Source organism: Nerophis lumbriciformis, linkage group LG25 (assembly GCF_033978685.3).
Source record: "Nerophis lumbriciformis linkage group LG25, RoL_Nlum_v2.1, whole genome shotgun sequence".
Lineage (NCBI taxonomy): Eukaryota > Metazoa > Chordata > Actinopteri > Syngnathiformes > Syngnathidae > Nerophis > Nerophis lumbriciformis.
The window spans coordinates 8,229,519-8,247,710 of NC_084572.2; the positions used below are offsets into that span (position 1 = coordinate 8,229,519).

At 36.2% G+C, this 18,192-nt stretch overlaps 1 protein-coding gene across 2 annotated transcripts in view; it reads right to left on the reverse strand.

Annotated features, from left to right (window-relative positions):
- The window catches only part of etv6 (ETS variant transcription factor 6), an 87,187-nt gene that overhangs the window by 66,099 nt on the left and 2,896 nt on the right, over window positions 1-18,192 (reverse strand). The gene's annotated exons all lie outside the window — the stretch shown is intronic.

Here is an 18,192-nt window from a genome sequence, read left to right on the forward strand (position 1 = left end):
GAGAAAAAAAAAATCGGAAAAATATATACAAAATACTTATTTATTACAAAAAGTCATTTTGATGACATCGCTTCCTGTGCAGTACAGTAGCATACCTGCCAACTACTCTAGTTTTCCCGTAATTAGTACGGTTTTCATCAACTTATTCCGGGTTACGGTTGCAGTGATAAAAAATACGTTTTTTCATTAATTAAAAAAAAAAATTTTTTTTAAAGTTTTATTCACGAAATCGCGTAACAACAATGACAATCGACACTGCTTCCCGTAACTTCCTATCGAGCCATTCCGAATGCCATGCGCGAGGCTATTTATAGCACCGCTGCCAAGCACGAGGCCATTGTTTCCAAACGAGCGAACGATCATGGAATCAGCCGGAGAAAAATCGCAAACGAGTCTTAAACCGAAAAGAAAACTGCAGTCATTCCGTGAAGAATATTCAAAAGCCTATCCGGGAATAATTATCCGTTCCAAAAAGGGTGAAAACTACGCGAATTGCACCTTGTGCAGACAAGATTTTTTTGATCGGACACGGAGGAATTAGCGATGTAAAAGACCACGTTGGGACAAAAAAACACAAGTCTAATGCCGTTGCTAGCGATACAAGTGGAAAACTTTCAACGTTTTTCGTCGCCCAAACAGATTCTTTGGATGTGATGAATGCCGAAGTTTTATTTATGGAGGCAATAATTGAGCATGGACTAGAATAAATTTGGATTTTAGCCACAAAAAGGTAATGACACCAATGTTATCTATTGGAATTGTTTAGTACTGTTATACTGTTAAAAGTGTTTATACTATTTATGCTTTCAAGTCCAAGTTGAAGAAATCTTGTTAAATGTTGACAGCATAACTACCAAAATACAGAAGTATGTCCTTAATATTTTTGCAGTGCTATTTCTGTTGAAAAGTTAAAATGATTACATTAGAGATGTGATGTGCCACTTTTCAAGTGTCTGATGGCTTAAATTAATTTTCATGAATTTTTCATATTTTGAATTCTTTTGAAAGGCTTACAAAAAAACTACATTTGAATTGTAATTCCATGCTATTGACAGGACTATTAATTTTAATGAAGTTAGCTTACCATGTTTACAGTATGATAATTGTGATAGAAATGTGAATTTTAGGCACAGAATATTTTTTACAATTGAACAAGGCAGTAGATTATACAAGCTTGGACAGAAAGTTAATAATGACACCAATTTTTTTTGTAATGGAATTGTTTAGTACTGTTTTACCATTTGTTTACTGTAAAAAGTGTTTATACTGTTTATACTTTCAATTAACAAATTGAAGTCTTGTGAAAGGTTGACAGGATAACTGGCATTAACTGTCAAAATAATTTCAAACTATTGAAGTTAGCTTACAGAATAAACATGTCAATCAACCCATATGATTTTTGCTGTAATATTTTTGTTTTGAAAAGTCACTGTGACTGATAGAAAAGTGATGGTTTTAGCAACATTTTAACCTGTCTGAATGCTAATAATCATTTTGCGTCGGGGGGGGGGGGGGGGAACACTGACAAGGAACCCAGATTTCCCTCGCCCGGACGCGGGTCACCGGGGGGGGGGGGGGGGGGGGGCAAAGCCTGAACCCCCCACCAGGACTTTGTCCTGGACCTATCGGGGCCTGCAACCCCTGGACCCTGGCTACTAGGTTTTTCTGATTTCAAAAGTTGGCAGGTATGCAGTAGCATGGAGTAGCCCTTTACGACACATCCTGTTTACGCGGTCCGTTACTGGGCCGCCACTTCTCAGTGCGTCGCCGTGTGTTTCTTTTCTCGCATAATACTGGTGCTGTAGTTGTAGGAGATGTCTCAAAACCTCATCAGGAGTCCCGACAAAACCCGAAAATGGCAGAAAATATTATATTTTTCGAAAACTTTTTTTTGCTAAAATGTCATAAAGGGGCACCCTTACAAGACAATTAAAAAACGGTCTTTCTTCAGCAGCACAATACTGGTGCTGTAGTTGTAGGAGATGTCTCAAAACCTCATCAGGAGTCCCGACAAAACCCGAAAATGACAGACAATTTATATTTTTAGAAAACTTTTTTTTGCTAAAATGTCATAAAGGGGCACCCTTACACGACAATTAAAAAACAGTCTTTCTTCAGCAGCACAATACTGGTGCTGTAGTTGTAGGAGATGTCTCAAAACCTCATCAGTCTCAAAACCTCATCAGGAGTACCGACAAAACCCGAAAATGGCAAAAAATATTATATTTTTAGAAAACTGTTTTTTTTGCTAAAATGTCATAAAGGGGCACCCTTACAAGACAATTAAAAAACGGTCTTTCTTCAGCAGCACAATACTGGTGCTGTAGTTGTAGGAGATGTCTCAAAACCTCATCAGTCTCAAAACCTCATCAGGAGTCCCGACAAAACCCGAAAATGGCAGAAAATATTATATTTTTCGAAAACTTTTTTTTGCTAAAATGTCATAAAGGGGCACCCTTACAAGACAATTAAAAAACAGTCTTTCTTCAGCAGCACAATACTGGTGCTGTAGTTGGAGGAGAAGTCTCAAAACCTCATCAGGAGTCCCGACAAAACCCGAAAATGGCAGAAAATATTATATTTTTCGAAAACTTTTTCTTTGCTAAAATGTCATAAAGGGGCACCCTTACAAGACAATTAAAAAAACGGTCTTTCTTCAGCAGCACAATACTGGTGCTGTAGTTGTAGGAGATGTCTCAAAACCTCATCAGTCTCAAAACCTCATCAGGAGTCCCGACAAAACCCGAAAATGACAGACAATTTATATTTTTAGAAAACTGTTTTTCGCTAAAATGTCGTAAGGGGGGACCCTTGCACAAAAATTTATGAAAAAACGGTCTTTCTTCAGCAGCACAATACTGGTGCTGTAGTTGGAGGAGAAGTCTCAAAATCTCATCAGGAGTCCCGACAAAACCCGAAAATGGCAGAAAATATTATATTTTTCGAAAACTTTTTGTTTGCTAAAATGTCATAAAGGGGCACCCTTACAAGACAATTAAAAAACGGTCTTTCTTCAGCAGCACAATACTGGTGCTGTAGTTGTAGGAGATGTCTCAAAACCTCATCAGGAGTCCCGACAAAACCCGAAAATGGCAGAAAATATTATATTTTTCAAAAACTTTTTCTTTGCTAAAATGTCATAAAGGGGCACCCTTACAAGACAATTAAAAAACAGTCTTTCTTCAGCAGCACAATACTGGTGCTGTAGTTGTAGGAGATGTCTCAAAACCTCATCAGTCTCAAAACCTCATCAGGAGTCCCGACAAAACCCGAAAATGGCAGAAAATATTATATTTTTCGAAAACTTTTTTTTGCTAAAATGTCATAAAGGGGCACCCTTACAAGACAATTAAAAAACGGTCTTTCTTCAGCAGCACAATACTGGTGCTGTAGTTGTAGGAGATGTCTCAAAACCTCATCAGGAGTCCCGACAAAACCCGAAAATGGCAGAAAATATTATATTTTTCAAAAACTTTTTCTTTGCTAAAATGTCATAAAGGGGCACCCTTACAAGACAATTAAAAAACAGTCTTTCTTCAGCAGCACAATACTGGTGCTGTAGTTGTAGGAGATGTCTCAAAACCTCATCAGTCTCAAAACCTCATCAGGAGTCCTGACAAAACCCGAAAATGGCAGAAAATATTATATTTTTCGAAAACTTTTTTTTTGCTAAAATGTCATAAAGGGGCACCCTTACAAGACAATTAAAAAACGGTCTTTCTTCAGCAGCACATTACTGGTGCTGTAGTTGTAGGAGATGTCTCAAAACCTCATCAGGAGTCCTGACAAAACCCGAAAATGACAGACAATTTATATTTTTAGAAAACTGTTTTTCGCTAAAATGTCGTAAGGGGGGACCCTTGCACAAAAATTAATGAAAAAACGGTCTTTCTTCAGCAGCACAATACTGGTGCTGTAGTTGGAGGAGAAGTCTCAAAACCTCATCAGGAGTCCCGACAAAACCCGAAAATGGCAGAAAATATTATATTTTTAGCAAACTTTTTTTGCTAAAATGTCGTAAGGGGGGACCCTTGCACAAAAATAAAAAAATAAAAACTGTCTTGCTTCAACAGCACAATACTGGTCCTGTAGTTTAAGGACCAGGTTGTGTCTGTTTTGCTAAATCAATATGGTTAAAAAAAAAAAAAAAAAGCCAACAAACCAACCTGGAAAGACGGAGGGATTTGCTGTGGACCTAGACTTAGGCCCCTTCTACACTAAGGTTTTCCAGGGTAAATCCCACCTAACCATATCCTTGTCCACACACACAATGGTCGTTTAAGACCCCCTATCCCCTTTTGTGTCCTCCAAACATATTTCTGGGTATTGTGGCCAAACAGCTCCATTTTTGTTTCATCTGACATCACATGGACAAAGATAAGACCTTCTGGAGGAAAGTAAAATTGAGAGATTTTTATATATATATATATATATATATATATATATATATATATATATATATATATATATATATACATATATATATATATATATATACTTATATATATATATATACATATATATATATATATATATACTTATATACATATACATACATATATATATATATATATATATATATATATACACATATATACATATACATACATACATACATACATACATACATACATATATATATATATATATATTACATACATACATACATACATACATACATACATATATATACACAAAATTATATACAGTTGTGCTCATAAGTTTACATACCCTGGGAGAATTGATGATTTCTTGGCCATTCTTCAGAGAATATGAATGGTAACACAAAAACCTTTCTTCCACTCATGCTTAATGGTTGTGTGAAGCTATTTATTGGCAAACAACTGTGTTTACTCTTTTTAAATCAAAATGACAAAAGAAAGTACCCAAATGACCCTGATCAAAAGTTGACATACCCCAGTGACTTTGATCTGATAACATGCACAAAAGTTGACACAAACAGGTTTGAATGGCTAATCAAGGTTTCAATCCTCACCTGTGACATGTTTGTTTGTAATTAGTGTGTGTGTGTATAAAAGGTCAGTGAGTTTCTGGGCTTCTGACAGACCATTGCATCTTTCATCCAGTGCTGCACACATGTTTCTGGATTCTGAGTCATGGGGAAGGCAACATAATTGTCAAAGGATCTGCGAGAAAAGGTCATTGAACTGCATAAAACAGGAAAGGGGTATAAAAAGATATCCAAGGAATTGATAATGCCAATCAGCGGTGTTCAAACGCTGATTAAGAAGTGGAACATGAGGGATTCAGGTAGACCAGCAAAGATTTCAGCCACAACTGCCAGGAAAATTGTTTGAGATGCAAAGAAAAATCCACAAATAACTTCAGCTGAAATACAGGACTCTCTGAAAAATTGTGGTGTGGCTGTTTCAAGATGCACATTAAGGCGGCACTTGAAGAAAAATGGGCTGCATGGTCGAGTCGCCAGAAGAAAGCCATTTCTGCGCAAATGTCACAAGGTATCCCGCTGACATTACGCCAAACAGCACAGAGACAAGCCTCAAAACTTCTGGAACAAAGTCATTTGGAGTGATGAGACCAAAATGTAACTTTTTGGCCACTCGACCATGCAGCCCATTTTAATCGTTGACTAGTGGAGTCTGCATGTTTTTTTTTTCACCGCCTTGACGGAGTTAATCATCTAGTGTATCTCTTCCATCTGCACATCATCACTAAGACGTTATTGCACGTTTTAGGTAAGTATCTTAAATGTGTTGATTTTTGTGCTAAATTATGAGATGATTTTAATGAGTACTTTGCAACACTATGCATGCATGTGTGCTTAACATTTATTTTCAAGTTGGCACAGGAGTAGTGTTGGGCATCGACTGAACTTCAAGAATTCTTGTTCCTCGTTTCGATTCCGGTTCCTATCGATTCTTGATTCTCAAATAGGCCGGGTCATCAAATGTTTGTATGGTCTAAATGTGGGTGCTAACGAAAGTGTCCCCTTTATTAAACAGACAAAAATGTCCCCATTAGAAATAATACACCAAATATAAATACATGAATTATTTAATATTCACAGACTTGTCTGATTTATAAAAATATTTGAAACTAAAATTAGAAAGAGATGATTAAACAATACCGTATTTTCCGCACTATTAGCCGCACCTAAAAACCACAAATTTACTCAAAAGCTGACAGTGCGGCTTATAACCCGGTGCGCTTTATATATGGATTAATATTAAGATTCATTTTCATAAAGTTTAGGTCTCGCAACTACGGTAAACAGCCGCCATCTTTTTTCCCCGTAGAAGAGGAAGTGCTTCTTCTTCTACGCCAAGGTAAGCACCCGCCCCCATAGAAGAAGAAGCGCGCGGGTATTACGTTTCATTTCCTTTGTGTGTTTACATCTGTAAAGACCACAAAATGGCTCCTACTAAGCGACACACTGTGATTCTAGCTTGCCATGCTAATGGCCAGAAACTTCCACCCATGGTGATATTCAAAAGTAAGACCTTGCCAAAAGAGAACTTTCCAGCCGGCGTCATCATAAAAGCTAACTCGAAGGGATGGATGGATGAAGAAAAGATGAGCGAGTGGTTAAGGGAAGTTTACGCGAAGAGGCCGGGTGGCTTTTTTCACGCAGCTCCGTCCATGTTGATATACGACTCCATGCGCGCCCACATCACAGATGGTGTCAAAAAACAAGTGAAGCACACAAATACAACACTCGCCGTCATTCCGGGTGGATTAACCAAAGAACTTGCTCGATATTGGTGTAAACAAGGCATTTAAAGCATGACTGCGAACGGCGTGGGAACAATGGATGACCGAAGACGAACACACATTCACTAAGAGAGGGAGACAGCGCCGGACGACATACGCCAACATCTGCCAGTGGATCGTAAATGCCTGGGCGGATATTTCGGTCTCAACTGTGGTCCGAGCTTTCCGGAAGGCAGGATTCACAGAACTGCTGGAAAAACAACAGCGACACTGACTCTGATGACTTCGACGAGACGGAGCCGGCCATTTTGGATCCCGTAATTCGCCCAACTTTTTAATTCGGACACCGTAGGAGAAGAATTCGAGGGATTTATGAATGAAGAATAACTTCAGAAAGTGAGTGTTATGTTTATTTTGTGTGTTGTGACATTAACGTTCGAGCAACATTAAGTTATTGCTATTGCTCTGCACTATTTTGAATTTTACTATGTTTGTGATTGCACATTTGCACATTACCGTACATTTTGGGAGTGAACAGAGTTGTTAGAACGCTGGTTTTTAATATATTATTAAAGTTTGACTGACCTATCTGACTGTTTTTTTGACATTCCTTTAGCGCAGTTAGATGCGGCTTACAACACGGGGCGGCTTATAGGTGGACAAAGTTTTGAAATATGCCGTTCATTGAAGGCGCGGCTTATAACCCAGGGCGCCTTATGGTGCGGAAAATACGGTAAATCAAAATAAGTTGCAGCCCTACTTACCAATTTCATTTGTATTTATGGTCGGTGAATTGACTTATTGGAACAAGTGAGTTGCTAAATGGAGGTTGACTGTACAGATGTCACTTTCCCCAGTTTGTGGTTATTCTCCGTTCAGCCGCTTCCTTTCCTGAGAGCCTCGGCAGCAGCAGCAGAAGAAGAAGAAGAAGCCAACTTTTTGAAGCGGAAATGATTGTTACTCTTTCTCCCTCCGCCTGCTGTCAGCACCCAGTCACTTTTTTTGTGTGTGTGTGTGTGCTGGCCGGAGACCTGACCGGACCGGGAATTTCCTGTGGAAGCTGACAAATAATCTTTCATTCTTCCACTTCCTCCTCGCCAGGTTTGGCTTGACATCCAGACAGACACTTTCTAAATATTGGTTTTACTTTTTTAGCGACAAGACGTAGCAGATCGAGCGCAAAAGTGACAGAACTGGGCCGCGGCGGCGTGCAGCTCGGCCCGGGAGAATGACGTCGTGCTCGCTCATGACGAGGCGTGACTCACAAACGGCAACAGCGTCCTTGGGAAAAGCGCACTGACAGCGAAAAAAGCAGCCGTTACATAAACGCCCGTTTGGGCCGCGCCGTGTCATCAGCTGATTGATAATTTATTGACTTTATGGTGCACGGGCGTTGCTGAAAGACACCTTTCAGTATTGTTTAGTGCAAGAATATTAAAACGGAAAATTGTGCAGTTGAACCCAAAACGACATAATATTAAGAGGGCCGCGGTTTCAAGAGCCCAGACGTCACAATTTGGATGTTTCCTTTGAGACGGCGTTTACTTCTTTACAAAGTAAAGCTTTCACACTCCACCGTCAATAAATGCATCATTCTGCTCGTGCTACTCCTTTCCAGCGCGTGCCGCTGGACAGATAGTTAACAGCATGAAGAAACAGAAGCTCCAGAGGTTTTGTTGAGGATGGATGTTCCTTCTTTTTGAATTATTTGTCTTCCCCAGTTGTATTTCTTATCAAATCAATCAATCAAAGTTGACTTATATACTGTAGCCCTTAATCCCAAGTGATTATTGCACCAAAAATGTGAGGGTTTTTTGCATTTAATTAACAAATATTTTATTAACTTTTAAATGTATTGTTATAATTATTATTAATTATAGTTGTTGTGGTTCATTCGTTAATATTTGAATTTGTTTTAAACTATATTTAAAGTTGAGTTGTGATGGTGAAATAAATAGTCATATTGTGTAATTAATTGTGATTACAATATCAAAAATAACTGCGATAATTATTTTTGCTATAATCGCCCAACCCACAATTACATATGTATGTGTATATATATATATATATATATATATATATATATATATATATATATATATATATATATATACACATACATACATACATACATACATATATATAATTATATACGTATATTCATATATATATATATAAACATACATATACATACATACATACATATATATATATATATATATGTATCAGTGACGTTCGGTGAGGTTGATGGCTGGTGAGGCACTGACTTCATCACAGTCAGATTTACAAACATATGAACCCTAAAGAGTATCTTATTCACCATTTGATTGGCAGCAGTTAACGGGTTATGTTTAAAAGCTCATACCAGCATTCTTCCCTGCTTGGCACTCAGCATCAAGGCTTGGAATTGGGGGTTAAATCACCAAAAATGATTCAATGGAGCGGCGCCGCTGCTGCCCACTGCTCCCCTCACCTCCCAGGGGGTGAACAAGGGGATGGGTCAAATACAGACAACAAATTTCATTACACCTAGTGTGTGTGTGACAATCATTGGTACTTTAACTTAACTTTAACTTTACACATACAAACTGTAGCACACAAAAAAGCACATTTAATAAAAAAAACGTTATTATGGTCTTACCTTTACTTAGAAATTAAGTCCATGCGCTGCAACTAAAGCCCTCACTTCAACTTTCCACGTGCAAGATTGAATCTATTTAAAAAAGTGTAACCGAGGGTTTATAAATGTCGCCTATACTGTATGAAACTACAAAATAACAAACACGGAGGCTCCAGTTTACACGAGGACCACTTTATTTACCTTCTTTCAAAAACCTCCGCAACGTGACATCACTTCCGCTCTTAGCGCCTTCAAAATAAGAGCTCAAGGCATATACTGCATAACAGCGCATAACAGGAACATAACATCACAAATAGGAAAGCCCATAAAAATAGGTTACAAAAGTTATTTAATAAGAAGCCAAAAAGTGCAAAAACAATAATGTTCGTGTTGGAGGAGTTGTGAATTAGATACACCTGCAGTCTGCAGGTGTATCTAATGTTGTGTCCCTGCAGTCATTCACAACTCCTCCAACACCAACATTATTGTTTTTGCACTTTTTGGCTTCTTATGAAATAACTTTTTTAAATAGATTCAATCTTGCACGTGGAAAGTTTAAGTGTGGGCTTTAGTTGATATAACACTAACGTCAGGGGTTGCCGTGCATTCTACAGCGGAGGTGCAGGAGGCGGGATTACTGGAGCCTCAGCCAGTGCGTCTTTTGCAGCCGTTTTATGATCGCTCAGCACAAGAAATACGTTACACACATACAGTTGTTGACAAAATACACTGTACATTATATACCTCAGCTAACTAAACTATGGAAATGTATAATATAATTCATATAGCAATACGGTCTCACTGCACAGCAGGCCAGCAGTTAGCCGAGTCATTGCGCAATCCATGTTGCGGCACTGAGTGACGTGCCTCAACTGGCTGCTGATCACCGCACCGTCTCTTCTCAGTATTTGAACGGCAAATGTGAAAATTCAGCGATTTTGAATAAAAATAATCTAAAACTGGTGAAGTTAAATGGAAAATAACTTTATAGTATAATCACTGGATACATATAACAATTTAATAATTTTTTTTTCTTTCCATGATGGCAGGTGAGGCCCCGCCTCACCTGCCTCTAGTGACTGCACGTCACTGTATATATATATATATATATATATATATATATATATATATATATATATATATATATATATATATATATATATATATATATATATATATATATATATATATATATATATATACACTGTATATATATATATTTATGTGTGTGTATATATATATATATATATATATATATATATATATATATATATATATATATATATATGTATATAAAAACAACATAAATAATCTCTTTTTTATCCATTCACAGCCCCCCCGGGCGACCGGTGCAATGGATTACGAGTGGATATAGTTAATTTTATTTCTTAAAACATCTTCCTTTATTTAGGTATGTCAGACTTGAAATATGAACATTATTAAAGTATAACAACCATTGTGTATTTTACACAAATAATGTCCGTTGTGTATGTTACATTTAAAAAATTAAATTTTTAGTGTTAATACACACAGCAAACATTGCACAAATGTGGTTTAACACAATTAAACCTAAGGTGTCGCTTTACCGCCCTCTGCTGGTCAGCGCTACATGTATTTAACCAGTTGTCCAGTCGCTGTTAAAAGTCAGATTTGCGCAATTTATTTAAGATTTTTTTTTTAGGGTCGATACTGCCATCTACTTGCCAACTGCTGCTTAATTGTGACACAAAGGCACGGTTGCACCCCCTTTTTTAGTTAATTCAATGTACAATCAATCATGCACACAAAACACACGTCATCTGTTGTGTTGTTGTGAACGACATCATGGATGTAACATCAATGTAGGGCTGGGCGATATGGCCTTTTTTTTAATATCGCGATATTTTAAGGCCATATCGCGATACACGATATATATGTGGATATTTTGCCTTAGCCTTGAATGAACACTTGATGCATATAATGACAGCAGTATGATGATTCTATGTGTCTACATTAAAACATTCTTCTTCATACTGCATTAATATATGCTACTTTTAAACTTTCATGCAGAGAAGGAAATCACAACAAAAAAAAAACCCACTATTTTTTTCATACGGTGTTGATCAGGAAATGTTTGCCTCGGCATTTTGATGGTGTGGACGTGTGGCACCGAACGGAGATGTTGACGTGCGGAGTAAGCCCTCTTCATTGTCTAGCGGGTGACTTTTCAAATGATGCTACATATTAGCAGTGTAGCCGAGTGTCCTGGGTTCGCCTATACAGTGTACTCATCTAATAAAATAATAAACGGGGGACATTAGAGCAGGTTCGGTAGCCACCGCTTCTTTAATGTCAACATCACACACCTCCTTCCACAACCACACACACCCTACGTCACAGCCCTACGGCAACTCTGGAGGGACAAAACTCCTCCCACGATTTATCGCGTATATCGATATATCGCCCAGCCCTACATCAGTGTACAAACAATCATACACACACACAACACATGTCATCTGTTGTGTTGTTGTGAACGACATCATGGATGTAACATCAATATACAAACAATCATACATGTCATCTGTTGTGTTGTTGTGAACGACATCATGGATGTAACATCAATGTACAAACAATCATACACACACACAACACATGTCTTCTGTTGTGTTGTTGTGAACGACATCATGGATGTAACATCAATGTACAAACAATCATACACACACACAACACATGTCATCTGTTGTGTTGTTGTGAACGACATCATGGATGTAACATCAATGTACAAACAATCATACACACACAACACGTCTTCTGTTGTGTTGTTGTGAACGACATCATGGATGTAACATCAATGTACAAACAATCATACACACACAACACATGTCATCTGTTGTGTTGTTGTGAACGACATCATGGATGTAACATCAATGTACAAACAATCATACACACACACACAACACATGTCATCTGTTGTGTTGTTGTGAACGACATCATGGATGTAACATCAATGTACAAACAATCATACACACACAACACGTCATCTGTTGTGTTGTTGTGAACGACATCATGGATGTAACATCAATGTACAAACAATCATACACACACAACACATGTCATCTGTTGTGTTGTTGTGAACAACATCATGGATGTAACATCAATGTACAAACAATCATACACACACACATCACATGTCATCTGTTGTGTTGTTGTGAACGACATCATGGATGTAACATGAATGTACAAACAATCATACACACACACAACACATGTCATCTGTTGTGTTGTTGTGAACGACATCATGGATGTAACATGAATGTACAAACAATCATACACACACACAACACATGTCATCTGTTGTGTTGTTGTGAACGACATCATGGATGTAACATCAATGTACAAACAATCATGAGATGATCCATGTCTATTTTTTTTTTTAACAGTCTCAAGCCCTTTTTTTTTTTTTTACCCGTCAAGCTCAGAACAGCACACACAACACATTTCCCCCCTTCACAATAATAGCGCAGTGTGCCACATCCGGTCTGACCGCGCATTATTATGCTTTCACCTAAAATACTGGTCAGAATTGTCCAAAGATGTATTGCACCAATAAATGTGAGGATTTTTGCATTTACTGAACAAATATTTAATTACATTTCATTTAATTTGACACAAAAAGCACACACTCTTTAGTGGTGAAATAAGTGTAAAAGGTAAAAAAAAAAATTAGTTAAAAACAATTACAATGGATATACTGAACTTTATTTGTTTGTATTACATTGCTAAATGTATTGTTATTATTATTTTAGTTGTTGTGGTTTATTCGTTGCTAATTTAAATCCGTTTCAAACTATATTTAAAGTTGAGTTTTGATCATACAATAAATACTCATATATTCAAATTAATATATAAGTGTGCAATTAATCGTGATTACAATATCAATCAAAATAAACACGATAATTATTTTTGCCATAATCGCCAAGCCCACAATTTATATATATATATATATATATATATATATATATATATATATATACATACATACATACATACATACATACATACATACATATATATATATATATATATATATAAATAATTGTGGGCTTGGCGATTATGGCAAAAATAATTATCATATATATATACATACATACATATACAATATACATATATACACATATATATATGTATGTATGTATATATATATATATATATATATATATATATATATATATATGTATATATATATATATATATAAATATAAATATATATATATATATATATATGAAAAATGTGCGACTTTAAAATAATAGTAATTTGGTCCAATAATATTTAAGTAATAATTACTGCATACTTAAATATGAATAACAGGGCAAATGTTACACAGTCGTAAATTCCTGGCACTAAACCTGCAGAAAATAGTTATTCTCAGGTTTGTTTATGTTTTCACACTTTATTGACCATTTCTTACATATTTTTTATTTTTGCACCTTCATTTTCAGAGCCTATTGCTAAGTGTTCAACGTGATTTTACTGTTTTGTTTACACTGATTTGAGTGTTTTCCACGCTTTTGTTGACATTTCCTGAAGGTTTGAAGGTTACACGTCAAATAAATAATATTATTCTCCTGCTCCTTATTTTCCATAAGTCATAAAAGTATGTATAATTATCAATATTGATTGATATAACAATAATATTTAAACAATTACTGCATAACAAAAATTCATTCCCATAAGAATAACAGGGCAAATTAATGTTACACAGCAGTTATTTCAGGAAAATAGTTTTTCTCAGGTTTCTCTGTTTACATTTTCACACTTTGCACTATTTTCTTACACTTTATGAAGCAATTCTTACATATTCCTTATTTTTAAGAGCTTATTGTTAAGTGTTCAATGTGATTTTACTACAAACCCCGTTTCCATATGAGTTGGGAAATTGTGTTAGATGTAAATATAAACGGAATACAATGATTTGCAAATCCTTTTCAAGCCATATTCAGTTGAATATGCTACAAAGACAACATATTTGATGTTCAAACTCATAAACTTTATTTTTTTTTTGCAAATAATAATTAACTTAGAATTTCATGGCTGCAACACGTGCCAAAGTAGTTGGGAAAGGGCATGTTCACCACTGTGTTACATGGCCTTTCCTTTTAACAACACTCAGTAAACGTTTGGGAACTGAGAAGACACATTTTTGAAGCTTCTCAGGTGGAATTCTTTCCCATTCTTGCTTGATGTACAGCTTAAGTTGTTCAACAGTCCGGGGGTCTCCGTTGTGCTATTTTAGTAATGCGCCACACATTTTCAATGGGAGACAGGTCTGGACTACAGGCAGGCCAGTCTAGTACCCGCACTCTTTTACTGTGAAGCCTCGTTGATGTAACACGTGGCTTGGCATTGTCTTGCTGAAATAAGCAGGGGCGTCCATGGTAACGTTGCTTGGATGGCAACATATGTTGCTCCAAAACCTGTATGTACCTTTCAGCATTAATAGTGCCTTCAGAGATGTGTAAGTTACCCATGTCTTGGCCACTAATACACCCCCATACCATCACACATGCTGGCTTTTTAACTTTGCGCCTAGAACAATCTGGATGGTTCTTTTCCTCTTTGGTCCGGAGGACACGACGTCCACAGTTTCCAAAAACAATTTGAAATATGGACTCGTCAGACCACAGAACACTTTTCCACTTTGTATCAGTCCATCTCAGATGAGCTCAGGCCCAGTGAAGCCGACGGCGTTTCTGGGTGTTGTTGATAAACGGTTTTCGCTTTGCATAGGAGAGTTGTAACTTGCACTTACAGATGTAGCGACCAACTGTAGTTACTGACAGTGGGTTTCTGAAGTGTTCCTGAGCCCATGTGGTGATATCCTTTACACACTGATGTCGCTTGTTGATGCAGTACAGCCTGAGGGATGGAAGGTCACGGGCTTAGCTGCTTACGTGCAGTGATTTCTCCAGATTCTCTGAACCCTTTGATGATATTACGGAGCGTAGATGGTGAAATCCCTCAATTTCTTGCAATTGCACTTTGAGAAACGTTGTTCTTAAACTGTTCAACAATTTGCTTACGCATTTGTTGACAAAGGGGTGACCCTTGCCCCGTCCTTGTTTGTGAATGACTGAGCATTTCATGGAATCTACTTTTATACCCAATCATAGCACCCACCTGTTCCCAATTAGCCTGCTCACCTGTGGGATGTTCCAAATAAGTGTTTGATGAGCATTCCTCAACTTTATCAGTATTTATTGCCACATTTCCCAACTTCTTTGTCACGTGTTGCTGGCATCAAATTCTAAAGTTAATGATTATTTGCAAAAAAAAATTGTTATCAGTTTGAACATCAAATGTTGTCTTTGTAGCATATTCAACTGAATATGGGTTCAAAATGATTTGCAAATCATTGTATTCCGTTTATATTTACATCTAACAATTTCCCAACTCATATGGAAACAGGGTTTGTATTTTGTTGACATTGTTGGAGTGTTTTCCACGCTTGTGTTGACATGTTCTTTCTGCCTCGATAGCTGAGTGGATTATAATCAGAAGAAGGTTCCATTTGAAAGAAAAATCGCTTTTGAAATTTTTTTTTCCTGCTCCTGATTTTCCATAGGTCATGAAAAATATCAATAATGATGGATATTGAGCGACATAAAACACTTATGTCGTGATACAGTTTTACTCTCACATCAGTCATGTCAGTCGGACTTCTTGGCATTTTTTGCTTTTTTTTGCGGTCTGTAGTCTTTTCATCCCTCGTCCATTCCGTATTCGGGTATACGGAAACAACATGTAGGAACTAAAGTGCAGGACTGTAAAAAATGAAATAAATGACAAAATATGAAAAATGTGCTACTTTTAAATAACAATAATTTGGTCCAATAATATTTAAGTAATAATTACTGCATACTTAAATAGGAATAACAGACCAAATACATGTTACACAGCCGTAACTTCCTGGCACTAAACCTGCAGAAAATACTTCTTCTCAGGTTTGTTTACATTTTTACACTTTATTAACTATTTCTAACGTATTCTTTATTTTTGCACGTTCATTTTCAGAGCCTATTGTTAAGTGTTCTACGTGATTTTACAATTTTGTTTACACTGAGTGTTTTCCATGCTTTTGTTGACAATTCCTTTCTGCCTTGATAGCTGAGGGGATTATAATCAGAAGGTTACATTTCAAATAAATAATATTATTCTCCTGCTCCTTAATTTCCATAAGTCATACATTTTTTTTAAATTATCAATATCGATTGATATAATAATAATATTTAAACAATTACTGCATGACAAAAATGTATTCCCAGAAGAATAACAGGGCAAATACATGTTACACAGCAGTTATTTCAGGAAAATAGTTTTTGTCAGGTTTCTCTGTTTACATTTTCACACTTTGCACTATTTTCTTACACTTTATGAAGCATGTTTTACATATTCCTTATTTTTAAGTGTTCAATGTGATTTGACTATTTTGTTGACATTGTTGGAGTGTTTTCCACGCTTGTGTTGACATTTCCTTTCTCCCTTGATAGCTGAGGGGATTATAATAAGAGGAAGTTACATCTCAAAGAAAAGTTGCTCTTGATATATATTATTTTCCTGCTCCTTATTTTCCATAGGTCATGAAAAATATCAATAATGATGGATATTGAGCGACATAAAACACTTATGTCGTGATACAGTTTTACTCTCACATCAGTCATGTCAGTCAGAATTCCCGGCACTTTTTTGCATTTTTTTTTTTTTTAAACGGTCTGTAGTCTTTTCATCCCTCGTCCGTTCCCTATTCGGGTATACAGAAACAACATGTAGGAACTAAAGTGCAGGACTGTAAAAATATAATAAATGACAAAATATAAAACATTTCCTACTTTAAAATATTAATACTTTGGTCCAATAATATTCAAGTATTAATTACTGCATACTTAAATAGGAATAACATGGCAAATACATGTTACACAGCCGTAACTTCCTGGCACTAAACCTGCAGAAAATAGTTCTTCTCAGGTTTGTTTATGTTTTCACACTTTATTAACCATTTCTTACATATTCTTTATTTTTGCACTTTCATTTTCAGAGCCTATTAGTTAAGTGTTCAATGTGATTTTACTATTTTGTTTACATTGAGTGTTTTCCACGCTTGTGTTGACATTTCATTTCCTTTCCGCCTTGATAGCTGAGGGGATTATAATCAGAGGAAGGTTACATTTCAAATAAATACTATTATTCTCCTGCTCCTTATTTTCTATAGGTCATAAAAATGTTAATAATTATCAATATCGACCGATATATTAATACTATTTAAACAATTACTGCATAACAAAAATGTAATTCCATACTTAATTAAGAATAACAGGGCAAATTAATGTTACACAGCCGTTATTTCCAGAAAATAGTTTTTCTCAGGTTTCTCTGTTTACATTTTCACACTTTGCACTATTTTCTTACACTTTATGCAGCATTTCTTACATATTCCTTATTTTTAAGATCTTATTGTTAAGTGTTCAATGTGATTTTACTATTTTGTTGACATTGTTGGAGTGTTTTCCACGCTTGTGTTGACATTTCCTTTCTGCCTTGATAGCTGAGGGGATTATAATAAGAGGAAGTTACATTTCGAATAAAAGTTGCTCTTAATTGCTCCTTATTTTCCATAGGTCATGAAATATATCAATAATGATGAATATTGAGCGACATAAAACACTTACGTCGTGATACAGTTTTACTCTCATATCAATCATGTCAGTCGGACTTCTTGGCATTTTACTATTTTGTTTGTTTTTCATGCTTGTGTTGACATTTTCTTTCTGCCTTGATAACTGAGGGGATTATAATCAGAGGAAGGTTACATTTGAAATAAATAATATTATTCTCCTGCTCCTTA